Here is a 12,702-nt window from a genome sequence, read left to right as displayed (position 1 = left end):
CCCGCGTTATAAACTCTGTCGAAGGCTTTTTCTACGTCTAAAAACGTCGCAACTACATAATCTTTTACGTTGAAGGCGCTTGTTATCTCTTCAGTGAGGCGTATGAGTTGGTGCACTGTCAAGTGATTACTGCGAAAAATCGAATGGCCTAAGTGTACAGGCCTGCCCGATCCGCGGACGAATATTTTCACGTTCTGCGCGCATACTTTTCGTTGGTGATACTGCCTACGAGCGCGGGTTTGAATGGTAGTTTGATGATATGAATTGACAAACTGCTAGACTGTGTGTAATATAGTTACCCAAATAACACTAAAACAACAAAAATGAATTAAATAATAAATAACCATCTCTTTTAAAACTATAACGTGTCAGAACTGAGTGTTATTGTGCAAACAAAGACTAATTTTAGCAAAGATTATTGCACGAAGTAAGGGAGGTAGGGTTATATGAATGGTCAAAATAAGTTTTTATAGCAACTGATCTTGAGAAAATGATTTTTTTGTTTGTGTAGGCCTCAACTTTGACAGCTGAGTAAAGTTTATTTAAACAAAGGCACAGCATTTCAATAAGTGTTTTATTTTTTAATGAATTTCTGAATTATAACCTTGTCACAAATTTTTATGTAGGATACATACAGATGCAAGTTTATTATAAACTGAACTATTAGTATTAATGTTTATACGTTTCATTTAGAAAATAAATTTAGCTCATATTGTTACATGAATTAATATATCTGATACGCTTACTTGCGTTATTAAAATAACTTGCACTAACTTCGGAACAATTGTAACGTGTCCCAAATTTTCGGTTGTAAACGCAAACCAAATATTTTCATTTAATTATATTATTAATTGATGTCATGTTATGTTGATAGAACTAACAAAAAACGGCGAAATATAAATTCAAATTTTTGATATTCGTGCTTTATTGTTTATTTATTTTGGCAATTTTTCATAGTTTAAGCACTTATGAAAATATTTACATAAAATTCTTATAAATGTTTTTTGAGATTCTTTAATTATGTGTGATGATTCTGCTAATATTTGTTGAGATAATTGAGGTAGATTACCGGTATTTTACCATTGGTTTTGTATTTTGTATTACGTTAGCTACTTTTAAAATACTTTTAAGTCATTTGGATGGTTGGTTAAGTTTTGTTAGCTTAATTTAAAACATTGTTTAATCGTGTGAATGGCTGGAGGGATAAGGTAATTTAATTTCGAACACTGTTCAATTATTTGAATGATTGGTTGTATACAATATTCATTTAAAATACTGTATATTGGTGTAAATGTTTGGGTAAGTTACGTTAGCCACATTAAAAATACTTAACGGCGTTCTTCGGGATAGGTGTTATTCAAAAAACCATTAAATGTTCTTAATGGAGAACCTTCTCTAGAAAATTAGCATTACTTGAAATAGGGATAACAATCTGCAGGTAGAGAAGTAAAGATTGTGTTAGGTAAGTTCCGGGAAGAGGAGTGGCAGATTTAGCATTTAAAACTGCAGAATAAAAAGTACGAATTTTTGAAAAATTTAAATATTTAAGCTTTGTGAAACGATTAATAACCATGCAACATTTTTAAATAATCAATATTAATATTACAAGAGTGACATATTTTTAATTATATAATCTTGATTTTTGAAATAAATGCTTTTTTTTTCGGATGAGGTTGTACTAACCAGCGAAATGATTTTTTTTCCGTATCTAAACTACCGCGTTATTATTTTCCTGCCTAGTATTTTGTTAGTACAATATATAGTACACAATATATAGTGCACAAAATAATTTATTACGGTTGTGGCAAACAACAGTTAACTGGTGTCACTGCTACAAAAGTTTAACATTATTTAGCCAAACTTGTGTTGTGAATGTATTACACTGAAATAAATAATAAAATCACTTCAGGCTATATAAAAAAAAAGATTGTCAAAATTAAATGATATCGTAGCTTTCGTCCATTCGAAACCTAAATTGGGCGGAGACAAAACAAAATACAGAAAAAAACTTATTTTGTAATAAATGAGGCAATAAAATTAGTTATAGGTATCTAATTTCTTAATTTATTTACTTGAATGAAAATAAATTTGCCATTAGAATCATCATTTGTTGATAACCGCCGTTCTAACAAAATGTAAAACTCAGATTAACGTATATTTCCGTATACATAGCCTACTTTAGCAAAATATCTCCAGAGTGACGTCACAAATTGCTAGCCAGTGAAAGAGAAAGGTGCGCAAAAGGATACATATATAACTTCACGATGATTCACCCGTTATGTTCACAGTTGACAGAACAGAAGAACGAATGAATATCAAGCAATGATTTGTGTAACATTTTCTTAAGTGTTATGAGTACGTAATAAATATTCTCGCAGAAACTGTATGGTGTTATGTAGGCTGAAGTATCTATTTATTCGATTTTTTATTTATTAGAAAACAATTTGATCCGATTTCCGCATAGGTAGTTGAGAAGTGTAATTAGGATAAGAAATTTTAAGCTCAATATTGTGCTAAAACAGATTAAGATAAATTGTAATTGGAACCGAATTAGGGGTTCATATGTAAAAATACAAATGTTTGTTAAGTGACACAATATTTCTGTAAACCTTTGTGTTCTGTACCATTACAAGAAGGAACAACCATATTTCTATACATTTGAGAATAATAACAGTAGTATTACAGAATTATTTTTATTTGGTTTCATATAGAACTTCTATAAGCACTCGAACTATGGTCAATGGACTGGGAATGTTGCGTTTAATGCCGATTATAATTTGTTGTGTTTGTTGCCAGCCAAACTTGTTTAACTATATGATAGAACCTTACACTTAGTACGTGTGGTTTCCAAGTGATGTTATGTTCTCTGGATTATGTAATTACAGTTTCCCTTATACGAATGTACCGAACAAATATAAAGTGTTGTGGTGTATACCACCATTGAAATATAAGAAACCTCTTAGTTAACACTAGGAAAATAACAAATGCAAGTGACAAGTAGCTCATTTGACATTGAACAAGAGGATCGTTCCAAAGAGAGGTTGCACCCTCCTTCCTGAGCGAGCCTTTTGTGACGTTGCAAGTTGTTTCTTGTTTCATTACAAAGAAAAATTGAAAAAGTAAGCCATAAATTGCACCATTTTAAAACATATTTGCAACATTGCAAATAATTGCTTGAATATCTTTCACACTTGGGGTTGGCTAATGACTAAATTTCGAATAAAATTTTCTATTTACTCATTGATATAACGTTACGTTAACCATGCAAGCACATTTGTTGAAATGCAGCATGTACTTTGTATGGTGTATTGTATGGTGTACAATTAACAGCATCTTTCATGTACTTTATTTTAATAATTCTTGGGAATTTTTTTTCCAGAACTAATTGATATGTTCTCGCCCCTTAAATACAGGTAACGAGATGCTGGCCCGTTACCATCACATGCAAGGTCTCAATAGTATATAAACAACATTATTCTAATGTATTGTTATTGTGGTGACTAGCGAATGAATGCAGCAGATTCCAACTCTTCAGAATTGTTTCCAGTAGACGCAGCGTCGCACTGCGTGGCTGCGACTGGTTGATAATCGCTGGCTCCTCTGTGACATTGTGGGCATTGGTGAATCAAGCTTGTCGTGAATGTCAGTGCGCTTGCAAACTGACTCCCCTGCTGCAGCTCATACACCGGTCGTCACTGGATTCTGATGTACTTTGTAATAATTAAGATAGTTTCTGAACCAGAACAGTTGATAAGCTACGGTCCTGAATCAAAAAAGGTAAATTTAAAATGTGTCGTAACTTTATCTTTGAGCCTCATTTAGAAAATGTTAACATACTCACCTTTCATTGTTAGGTACATATTTTTTTACACAATCCCGCATAACCCTGCAAGTTATAAAAATTCTTCCAATGTATGAATTTCCCAATTACATACATATTGATAATGCCGAATGTGGACTTTATATATATATACACATGCATACTTACACATATATGTATAATAATTGAAAGAAAATGTTTGCTTCAATGTCTCCCCTATAAATAATAAATGAATTACCTATATGATTAAATATCCGTGTTCTTAGTGGATATAACTAGGAAAATCTGCATAATTTGTATGTATTTTGGTAGTTATTAAAAAAGTACAATTAAACTTACAATATTATGAATTGTCATACCTCTAATGTTAAATTTTACTCTTGTACCGATAGCACACTGTATCTAAGTAACATAATTAAGATGTCACAGATATAATATTTAATACTTACTAATTTTATTCGACAATGTGTTTCCGATTCATTTGACTTCTTGCAAATGGGTTATAAATTAAGTATAACTCCAGAGACGTACCAAATTAGGTTACCTTGAGAAACTCATGACGTCAGCGTGTATGGTTTATGTGTTAGGGAAAATTTATTCAAATACTGTGTATTAAAAAAGTGCATGACATGGTATATTATTGTTTTATTTTGAAACAATTAACCCCAATTATTGCGAACACCATGGTAATATGCTTAAAAAATGTGTGAACTCTGGAGTGTATGAGAAGTTATTTCCAGGCCGGCCGTCGAATCGTCCGGTTTTAGGATCGAGTATAAATGACAGAACTTCGACTATCATCCCTTTTCTACGTGTGTCTAAAGCCAGTCAGGAGCGTGGAAAACCCCCCCTGAAAAGCCTGACTCGAATGACAATTGAAATGTTTTCCTAACTTAAATTAAACTAAGCTAAAGTGTGTGGGAAAGGGGCCAATTTAAGGTAGGACCTAGGCGTGTCTCAGGGCAAACCCTATACACTAGAATAAATACCAATTATTTAAGTTAAATACAAAGCGCCATATATTGCGTTTAGGACCTTGTAGTTGGATTTTTATATTTCAGTTTTAAACGGAGAAATAAAATGGTTTTTTCAGGGCCTGTAATGGGCGAGTGAAGCTATTGCCTGCAAGGAAAACAGGGCACGCGATCTTGTTGCTGTCCGTCGGCATTAAAAGTGTCGGCCCAGACAAAAATTCTGAAAAGTATATTTTGTTAAGAAACGTTACAGCTTTCACTTGGTACATGGCTGATATTCGGCCAATACTTGGTATGAGTCCTGGAGTCGTTTTTATAAAATGCAAGTTTTTGAAATATGTACCTTCTTTGACCTTATATATTTTAAAGAATACTATTAATAAATACTATTTTTTTTTAGTTAAATACAAAGCGTCATATCATGCGTTTAGGACCTTGTAGTTGGATTTTTATATTTCAGTTTTAAACGGAGAAATAAAATGGTTTTTTCAGGTCCTGTAATGGGCGGGTGAAGCTATTGCCTGCAAGGAAAACAGGGCACGCGATCTTGTTGCTGTCCGTCGGCATTAAAAGTGTCGGCCCAGACAAAAATTCTGAAAAGTATATTTTGTTAAGAAACGTTACAGCTTTCACTTGGTACATGGCTGATATTCGGCCAATACTTGGTATGAGTCCTGGAGTCGTTTTAATATAAAGTAAGTTTTTGAAATATGTACCTTTTTCGACCTTAAATAATTTTAATAATACTATTAACAAATACTAAGTTTTTAAATTAAATACAAAGCGCCATATCTTTCTTTTAGTATCTTGTAGGTGGATTTTTAAATTTCAGTTTTAAACAGATAAATAAAATGGTTTTTTCAGGTCCTGTAATGGGCGGGTGAAGTTATTGCCTGCAAGTAAATCTAAGCGCGCGAACTTGTTGCTGTCCGTCGGCATTAAAACTGTCGGCACAGACAAAAATTCTGAACAGTAAATTTTGTTAAGTAAGGTGACAGCTTTCATTTGGTACATGGCTGATGTTCGGCCAATACTTGGTATGAGTCCTGGAGTCGTTTTTATAAAAGGCAGGTTTTTGAAATATGTACCTTCTTTGACCTTATATAATTTAAAGAATACTATTAATAAATACTATTTTTTTTAGTTAAATACAAAGCATCTTATCTTGTGTTTAGGACCTTGTAGGTCGAATTTTATATTTCAGTTTTAAACAGAGAAATAAAATGGTTTTTTCAGGTCCTGTAATGGGCGGGTGAAGCTATTGCCTGCAAGTAAATCTAAGCGCGCGAACTTGTTGCTGTCCGTCGGCATTAAAACTGTCGGCCCAGACAAAAATTCTGAACAGTATATTTTGTTAAGAAATGTTACAGCTTTCATTTGGTATATGGCTGATATTCGGCCAATACTTGGTATGAGTCCTGGAGTCGTTTTTATAAAATGCAAATTTTTGAAATATGTACCTTCTTTGACCTTATATAAATTAAAGAATACTATTGATAAATACTATTTTTTTTAGTTAAATACAAAGCATATTATCTTTCGTTTAGGACCTTGTAGTTGTATTTATATATTTCAGTTTTAAACGGAGAAAAAAAATGGTTTTTTTTAGGTCCTGTAATGGGCGGGTGAAGCTATTGCCTGTAAGTAAAACTGGGCGCGCGAACTTGTTGCTGTCCGTCGGCATTAAAAGTGTCGGCCCAGACAAAAATTCTGAACAGTATATTTTGTTAAGTAAGGTGACAGCTTTTATTTGGTACATGGCTGATGTTCGGCCAATACTTGGTATGAGTCCTGGAGTCGTTTTTATAAAATGCAGGTTTTTGAAATATGTACCTTCTTTGACCTTATATAATTTAAAGAATACTATTAATAAATACTATTTTTTTTAGTTAAATACAAAGCATCTTATCTTGCGTTTTGGACCTTGTAGGTCGAATTTTATATTTCAGTTTTAAACAGAGAAATAAAATGGTTTTTTCAGGTCCTGTAATGGGCGGGTGAAGCTATTGCCTGCAAGTAAATCTAAGCGCGCGAACTTGTTGCTGTCCGTCGGTATTAAAACTGTCGGCCCAGACAAAAATTCTGAACAGTATATTTTGTTAAGAAATGTTACAGCTTTCATTTGGTATATGGCTGATATTCGGCCAATACTTGGTATGAGTCCTGGAGTCGTTTTTATAAAATGCAAATTTTTGAAATATGTACCTTCTTTGACCTTATATAAATTAAAGAATACTATTGATAAATACTATTTTTTTTAGTTAAATACAAAGCATATTATCTTTCGTTTAGGACCTTGTAGTTGTATTTATATATTTCAGTTTTAAACGGAGAAATAAAATGGTTTTTTTTAGGTCCTGTAATGGGCGGGTGAAGCTATTGCCTGTAAGTAAAACTGGGCGCGCGAACTTGTTGCTGTCCGTCGGCATTAAAAGTGTCGGCCCAGACAAAAATTCTGAACAGTATATTTTGTTAAGTAAGGTGACAGCTTTTATTTGGTACATGGCTGATGTTCGGCCAATACTTGGTATGAGTCCTGGAGTCGTTTTTATAAAATGCAGGTTTTTGAAATATGTACCTTCTTTGATCTTATATAATTTAAAGAATACTATTAATAAATACTATTTTTTTTAGTTAAATACAAAGCATCTTATCTTGCGTTTCGGACCTTGTAGTTGGATTTATATATTTCAGTTTTAAACGGAGAAATAAAATGGTTTTTTTCAGGTCCTGTAATGGGCGGGTGAAGTTATTGCCTGCAAGGAAAACAGGGCGCGCGATCTTGTTGCTGTCCGTCGGAATTAAAAGTGTCGGCCCAGACAAAAATTCTGAACAGTATATTTTGTTAAGAAATGTTACAGCTTTCATTTGGTATATGGCTGATATTCGGCCAATACTTGGTATGAGTCCTGGAGTCGTTTTTATAAAATGCAAATTTTTGAAATATGTACCTTCTTTGACCTTATATAAATTAAAGAATACTATTGATAAATACTATTTTTTTAGTTAAATACAAAGCATATTATCTTTCGTTTAGGACCTTGTAGTTGTATTTATATATTTCAGTTTTAAACGGAGAAATAAAATGGTTTTTTTTAGGTCCTGTAATGGGCGGGTGAAGCTATTGCCTGTAAGTAAAACTGGGCGCGCGAACTTGTTGCTGTCCGTCGGCATTAAAAGTGTCGGCCCAGACAAAAATTCTGAACAGTATATTTTGTTAAGTAAGGTGACAGCTTTCATTTGGTATATGGCTGATGTTCGGCCAATACTTGGTATGAGTTCTGGAGTCATTTTAATATAATGCAAGTTTTTGAAATATGTAACTTATTTGACCTTAAATAATTTTAATAATATTATTAACAAATACTAAGTTTTTAAATTAAATACAAAGCGCCATATCTTGCGTTTTGGACCTTGTAGGTCGAATTTTATATTTCAGTTTTAAACAGAGAAATAAAATGGTTTTTTCAGGTCCTGTAATGGGCGGGTGAAGCTATTGCCTGCAAGTAAAACTAAGCGCGCGAACTTGTTGCTGTCCGTCGGCATTAAAACTGTCGGCCCAGACAAAAATTCTGAACAGTATATTTTGTTAAGTAAGGTGACAGCTTTCATTTGGTACATGGCTGATGTTCGGCCAATACTTGGTATGAGTTCTGGAGTCGTTTTTATAAAATGCAGGTTTTTGAAATATGTACCTTCTTTGATCTTATATAATTTAAAGAATACTATTAATAAATACTATTTTTTTTAGTTAAATACACAGCATCTTATCTTGCGTTTAGGACCTTGTAGTTGGATTTATATATTTCAGTTTTAAACGGAGAAATAAAATGGTTTTTTTCAGGTCCTGTAATGGGCGGGTGAAGTTATTGCCTGCAAGGAAAACAGGGCGCGCGATCTTGTTGCTGTCCGTCGGCATTAAAAGTGTCGGCCCAGACAAAAATTCTGAACAGTATATTTTGTTAAGAAATGTTACAGCTTTCATTTGGTACATGGCTGATGTTCGGCCAATACTTGGTATTGGTCCTGGAGTTGTTATAATATAATGCCAGTTTTAGAAATATATATCATGTTTGACTTTTAAATAATTTTAACATTACGTTTAAAAATGCATTTTTTTAAAATATTATTAACTAGCCTTACGTTTTGCCTTTATGACTTCGTAGTTGTATTTTGGCTTACATTTTGTCTATTTTATTTTTGGGTAAATGTTTTTGAAACGTGAAAACTGTCATGGCCACAATGTATGTGTGTGTATGTTGCTGTTGCTGTCCAAATGCATAATTTTGACTCCGGTCATAAAATGGCAGTGTTGTGTTACCCTTTAGCTACGCCAGCGCACCTAGCGGCAGAAATTTTCCCTGTGCCAAACTCGCCCATAAGAAAAGCCGTTTTCTTCCTAACCTGTAGTAGAATTAACCTTAGTCCGGTATTCCTATTTACTGTATTTGAGTAAACAACTATTTTTTTCTCCCAAAGCAAAATCATAGATGTTTAGATACTCGTGAACAGTGGTGTAAAGCTACATGAATTCATATTTTTCAAAGTGCCAATACAGTTCTCTACATCGCCACTGCTATCAAGTAATGAGAACGGTTACGCTTCGTTATGTAACTCAAGTCTAGTATTTCTTATATCTTTGGCGAAAAGGTTGGATTGCGCATGTGTTTTGTTTGTGTTTAACGACACACGTGGTTTTAGGTTAACTATTCGATGGTGACGGCAATAACGTTATATAACTGACTATTCACGTATCTTGCAAATTTATACCCTTGAAGAAATATATTTATGAACGCATACAATATTTAAGGTACTCCATGTACGTTTTTTATATTCCAATTAGATATGTGTAAACGATTATCATAATTCACTGCACACCACAGCTGTCGCTACGATCGGCATACGTTTAAAAGATGTTTTGCGTTTAAATAGTACGGAAACCCTTAATAAATGTACGAATCCATAAAAAATATTGTTGTAAAAACAGTTTGAATTGATAGAAAACATTTTCACATGATTAGTAAACATTTGTAAATTTTTAAACAATTTCCCGAAAAATTCGGGAGTAATAAAATTCCCGCCCGGCATTTCGGGAAGCCTATTTTCCCGACTTTTTTCCCGAAGCGTCGGGATCCCGCACACCCCTACTGTGTAGGCCTGCGCCTATTTACTTTAGATGGCACACACATCGGGTCGTCGTCACACGAGGATTGTTGAGAAGTACTTGCTACTCCTATATTGTGCTGATTTTGCTGCAAAGGCTGTTGGGCAGGGTTTGGAAATTGCAACATAAAATTCTTCCACCTTAATGGATGAATGTTTCAAATTTGTCGTGCTGTATGATCGAGCTGTTGAACCACCTCGAGAAACCAAACATTTGAAAATATTACAAATAGCTCTACTTTCTTGCATCTTGCTTTGACGTCGTACCGACCATGGCCGTTAAGCCAGTGCTCTGCACCGCCAGTATCCTATCCCGTTTTCGGAGCGCGCCCCTTGCCCAGCCGGATTGAGTCAGGCGAGCGCCTCGGGCGTGACCCCAATAGACGTAATGAAATTTAAAGGTACGGAACCCCGGAGGCTCGAACCCATAATTCAATTAAGGGAAAAGCCATTAGTACGAAATTACTAATTACCCGACATGTAATAAGTGCGTCGTAGCCACTCCGGGCGAGTACACCACGCACGGAGCAGACAACAAACCTCATTAACAGTCACCGCGGCCACCGGCCTTAATTAAAATGCCCATGACTATGATCAAGTCAGAATAGGAGAAATCTCTCTAAAACAATTCGCAGTGGGACAATATGTTAGTAAATTTACAGTCGCCAACTTGATGTCACAATTTAAATAATTAAATACATTAAAACCATTGTTAAGCCTTAAACACACAATTACCAGGTGCTACATTTTAATTGGGCACCTGGAACATGTTTTAACTGGTAATAGAGTAAATTCAATTAATATAAGTTTTTTGACGCAGACTCACAAAGAAGAGAAAGTTTGTCTTCCTTGCCAGACGGCCATGTTCGGCAGTCTCCAACCACTCCGCGCCGAGAACAGACGTGTGTCCGTGGGCAGCATCCAAGTTTCTTTCATTGATTATTTTTATTCTGTACTAAATCTTTAAATTTAAAACCTTTTGTTAATTCACCGCTGCCTACGTCGACTCGGCGCGAATTTTGCGGAGCCGGGCCTATCCCGACCGTCTTCAGTGTTATACCGCGCTACGTATCGTATCACAGAACGTACGGTACTGGCCGACTCCAGCGAAAGTGTTTTTACTTAAGGACGCTGTGCATATGCCTGCCGGCTGCATACACGTAAGTGTTTCGCCGAATTTAGGAGCCCGCTCATAGAGCCCCCCCTGCACCCGTTAACTTTCGGCGCTGGCCGTCTCCAGCGAGCATCGACCCACGCCCTGCGAGACTGCCGCGGTAACCATTAGTGTCGCGTAGTGTTATGTTTTTTTTTGTGTTAATTGTGTAATGGCTAGACATTGTCAAGTGTTGGTGAGAGTGTTTTGTAGCGGGACTAAATTAAAGGTAACTCTCACCAACTCGTGTACACTAATTTTCTGTAGTCTCCCGTCCTCCACACGGCCGAGCGGCCTTCACAGTCAAGGGAGAGCCATTCAGGGTAGATTCAAGCCGTGTACTTGGCGGGGCACGCGGGGGCAGAGTACCCACGACCCAACACCAACGGCCTAGCAGCCCGCTAGCCTGGCGCCCCTCCGGACAACAAGAGCATCGCGACGCCCGTAGCGCCCGTCAGGTCGGGTGACGGCAAATGGCGCCCTTGTTTTGGGCCTAACTTCCGTCAAAAATCACAAAAAACGCAGCAAGATCAGACAAAGGGGACAGAAGACGGCCATTTTGGACGCGCGCAGTGGAATTTGGCGCACAGAGGAGCAGCGACAAAGGGACCACCCGGAAGAGCGCGTCACCGCCCGCGCCGACCCTCGCCAACTTTCACTTTCACCCCCACCCCTCCCCTTTGGGCCTACAGCGAACATCCTCGCCCGCACACCACCCCACCCCCTTTCACATCCTCGCGCTCTCCTCTTTGTGCGGCTATCCGGGCGCTCTCGGCCGCCGCTACACATGGCTATCCGCATCCCCCCTTCGCAGTGGCCAGTCTCGGCTCTCCCTTTTGTGCGGCTGTCCGGGCGCCTCTCGGCCAGCGGCCCGAATCAGCGCACGCGCCAACCCCCCCCCCTCTCCCCTCGTCTTACGCCGGGAGTCTGTTTGTAAACATATTCACGTGCACGCACGAAGTGGCTGTCAACACCGACGCGCCGCGCGACGCAATGGCAGACAGACTCAAGATGAACACCTGTCGAGTCTGCTACTGGCCAAAGGGCAGGGACCTGGTAACGGGGAAAGCGAACCCTCTACAGACCTGTAAATGCGCACCGGATTACAACTTACCGGCAATCAAGGTCGAAGCGCTCATAGACCGTGGCACGACAGCACGGAGACGGAATTACAGGCGCTAACACCACCGGTGGACCACACACCCCTACCGAGCCATACCACCCCGGCCATCACTGCCCCTTCAACCACCTACGCCAGCGACTGGAGCTCGCAACCTGGCCACGCGACGCACGCGCTGGACATCACCGAGGCCAAGTGCGTGTGGCCCAGCCTGGAAGACCTGGCACGAGCCCTGCCGCCCCGCAGAGCGACTCTGCCAGCGTTCGCCGTAGCCCCGCACGAGGACCCAGGGGAATTCCTGACGCAGTGCGAGGCGCGCCTGACCGGGTGCCGGACGCACCAATCGGAGTGGGCCGAGCGGGTCAGCGAGCAGCTGCGAGGGACCGCTCGGAGCTGGTGGAGCATGTGGGGCCGGTTTGCCATGCCATGGGGCGAGTTCACGGACACGTTCCGACACCGGTTCGACACAGGA

General features: G+C 37.9%; 1 long non-coding RNA gene across 1 annotated transcript; it reads left to right on the top strand.

Annotated features, from left to right (window-relative positions):
• The first annotated feature begins 952 nt into the window (after positions 1 to 952).
• Positions 953 to 4,455, top strand: LOC134527793 (uncharacterized). Its single transcript, XR_010074274.1, has 2 exons — positions 953 to 2,464; positions 3,548 to 4,455. It is a non-coding gene; the product is annotated as an uncharacterized LOC134527793 (long non-coding RNA).
• Positions 4,456 to 12,702: the final 8,247 nt, after the last annotated feature.

The sequence above is a fragment of the Bacillus rossius genome, chromosome 1 (assembly GCF_032445375.1).
Source record: "Bacillus rossius redtenbacheri isolate Brsri chromosome 1, Brsri_v3, whole genome shotgun sequence".
NCBI classification, from domain to species: Eukaryota; Metazoa; Arthropoda; class Insecta; order Phasmatodea; family Bacillidae; genus Bacillus; species Bacillus rossius.
Note: the sequence above shows the minus strand (reverse complement) of the source record. Positions and strands in the feature narration are given on the sequence as shown.